Source organism: Notothenia rossii (assembly GCF_949606895.1).
Source record: "Notothenia rossii genome assembly, chromosome: 11".
Lineage (NCBI taxonomy): Eukaryota > Metazoa > Chordata > Actinopteri > Perciformes > Nototheniidae > Notothenia > Notothenia rossii.
Window position 1 is genome coordinate 38,499,074 of NC_136910.1, and position 3,482 is coordinate 38,502,555.

Below are 3,482 nucleotides of genomic sequence, written 5' to 3' on the forward strand. Positions count from 1 at the left end.
ATTTAAGACCGCTGCACCTACAAACACAAACCACTTTCTGTGCATGGATCGCTGTGCATTCGTGTGTGGGTATTTTTAGACTCCCCTGACGGTCAGCCCAGAGCCAAATAATAGAAGAGTTACGACATCTCCGTTCACTCCAATGGACCAGTTTTTTTACAGCAATGGCGGATCACGGAGCCCTCAATAGTTCCCCGGAAGTTAGCTTGCCGCTGACTTCCGGGGAACTATTGAGGCTATCTGCGGCTAGCAGCGCAGTAGAGTTGCAGCATAATAGACCGTTCGTGTTGGACTTTTAAAGGTAAGAAGACGTTTAAAGATTTATATTGCGGATATTATCAGCACATCTGAGTCAAATTAACATGTGTATTAAAGGATGTTAGTGGATTATCCCTATATCAATATATTTAGGGAACGTTTACAGATAACAGATTAGGCTAGGATACTGGATAAAGTTAGCAACACACGTTAACCATGAACAGCCTATTAATCCGTTCTCCTCGTGTTATTTCAACCCAACGTTGTGGAATTAGAGAAAAGGGGCTTCTTAACGTACTTTTATCTGGGGAGGAGGGAGTTAAATATTCGTTAAATATAACATTGGGGCGTGTGATTGTAGTGGGTGGAGGTGGTGAAATGAGGATATCCATCTTGGAGTTCAAGCTAGTATAATATAGTTAACGTTACACAATAATAAGGAAGAGAGCTATTTTTGTGATACATCGCTATTGATATGGATTTAGTGCACATTTGAGACTTCCAAACAGTAAACAAAAACCTAGTTTATGGGTGAGTGTTTTTAGCAGTCATATTATATCCTTGTGATTCTGTTGATTATTACCTCTCTGTATTGTGTTGCAGCTCAGCTGATTTTGGATTGATGACAAAGGCAGAGGGACTTAAGTGAGAGTGAAAACACAAGATAAGTTTAAAATAGGTCAACAATTTCCCATCCTATAGGTTGCTATATAGATGTATCCAACCCTTTCTCCTGTCTTTGTCTCCCTCTTTCAGCACAAGGACCCCAGGGGGATTCAATGGAGCCTGAAGACCTGCAATGACCTGCAACCTCACCCTGAGCCTGAGTCTCAACTCCCAGAGTTTTGCAAGCCTCTCCCTGTTCCTTATTTTGATTAAACAAACGTTAAGCTTCCCAATTGTGTGGTCTTCATTTTGTGAAAAATATGATTATACATATGTTGTTGTTGCTGTTGTTGTCTTTTGTGATAAATTGCTCCTGCTGACTTGAGCCAGCCATTCTTTCCTTCTCTCTGTATCAGTGGGTAAGCCGTACATTTGTACTCCTTTATCTGAGCGATTGGAGCATCCCCAGGCAGCACAGCAAACCATGGGGGAGACGATATGCCAGGAAAACACAGAGGAAAAGGCACAGACAAACTGCATGCATGATATTCAATGTTTATTGAATTCCATTCATTTACAATGGATATTCCTAAAACAACACATTTAACATCATCATGCTGCTGCTAGTCCTTTGACTCATTGGGCTGTCAGTTGACAATCATTGATAGGCACCTGTCGGTCTCCTGTCCTTTCTGAAAGTCATAAAGATTAGTCAGACATCAGTCATTTAGATTACTTATGTCCTCAATTACCATGGGATTACTGAAACCACCATGAATTAAAGAAATGGTAGAAATGTATCTTATCAGAATTTTGAAACCTTCCTTTCCATCCCCTCCCTATACATATATCAATAAACATTAGGATGTGATGCTCCTGACTACCAAACAGGTTTAAGAAGATAATATTTGTTTTAAAGAATTCAAAGCAATGAACAACAGGCTCTTTAACCAAGGCAACGTTAGCCTAACATGTATATGTTAACAGGTAAGATAGCTGTTCACACTATGTATATTTTCTTACTTTTTATAATGCTATTTTATTTCTATTTAAGATGTTTACATTTTCGATTGTTTAATTATAGTCTTTTAACTGTCTAATGTACAATGCCTTGTCTTTTGCTGCTGCAGCGTAAACATTTACCCAATTGGTAAGTACTTCTTTTTTTATCTTAATCCTCAAATATTAGCAAATGTTAATTTAAAAAAACAACAACATTGATGTAACTACATACACATAGCGATATGTTGTATAAATATTGCAAATCAAAACCTTTATTGACCACTAATTACCAAAAATCGCGTTTCTATCCTGTAATTTATGCATTCAAATCGTGATTCAAATGGCCCGCCACGAACTTCCGGGGAACTATTGAGTCTCCCTGAACCACGTGACGATCAAGCATTTTGGACTTCTGCTGTCGCAACTCTTCTATCTATATGGCGCTGGGTCAGCCGATTCATACTTGTAATTTTTCCTATCTATAGCCAATCAGATGTCTCTTCAATTCTAAGCCAACCACATTAACGCGCCCCCACGAGGGTAGATTTCTTGCGTTCGTGACGTAGCGCTTCATGTACTCATTTTGCGCTGTCCAGGGCTGACAGGTCCATGGAGCCTGCCTGCAGGCGCTAATCTCAGGACACCCCCACTCTCAGTACATTGCCACTTTTCGAGCAGGAAATGCACGCAAATATAAGCCTTTATATTATTAAGGTATAGCGCCACTTTCCGAACCATTGCTGAATACGGCAGGCAAAACCGTTTTAAATGTGTGTTTCCTGTATGGCGAATACAGCTGCTTTATTTATGCCTGTATGAAGTTGTTGTGAGTGTGGAGGGAGCAGCTACAGGTTAGCTAAACCTAATCGATCAGTGCACTACGAAGACAGAGAACTGTCAACGAGGGGAAGCCCCGCCGGTCATTATCGGCCGATATTCACTCTTAATAGTTTCATCGGTGCTCTCTATAAAGGCCGATCAGGAGAGCTTGATCTGATCGATATGGACATAAACGCGAGTGAAGTATAACCGGACGCGAGAGAGAGATCAGATCAGCTACTGAGTCTGACGGAGACACGCAGCTCTGCATGATCACCTGATGCTCCGCCCTCTGTTTAGTGAGCTGACCGGACAGCGCAAAATGCGCATATGAAGTGTCATGAACGCAATAAATCATACCTTCGTGGGGGCGCGCTCATGTGATTGGCTTAGAATGAAGGAGACATCTGATTGGCTATTGATAGAAAAAATTACAAGTACGAATCGGGTGACCGTCAGAGGAGTCTCAAAAAACCCACACACGAATGCAGCGATCCATGCACAGAAAGCGGTTTGTGTTTGTAGGTTCAGGGGATTTAAACGGAAAAAAAATATGTGAGGATCAAAACTACATGTCAAACTTTTTTCTGTATTTGGATTTTTTTTACATGTATATGAAACGGAACACATTTGTGTGTGCATTGAAAAACACAAGTGTGGATCCGGAAATACAAGTCTGAATCCTTTTGCAGATCATGAAATACAAGTTTGAATCCTTCTGTGTGCATGTGTGTATTATGAGACTGTTCTGAGCCCATATTTTTGGCATATTAACTAAAGGTGTGCGGCTGCTGTGG

General features: G+C 40.7%; 1 long non-coding RNA gene across 1 annotated transcript; it reads left to right on the forward strand.

Moving 5' to 3' along the window:
- Positions 1-212: 212 nt before the first annotated feature.
- LOC307024506 lies at positions 213-1,153 on the forward strand. The gene is made up of 2 exons (XR_013803911.1): positions 213-301; positions 862-1,153. It is a non-coding gene; the product is annotated as an uncharacterized lncRNA (long non-coding RNA).
- The last annotated feature ends 2,329 nt before the right edge of the window (positions 1,154-3,482 follow it).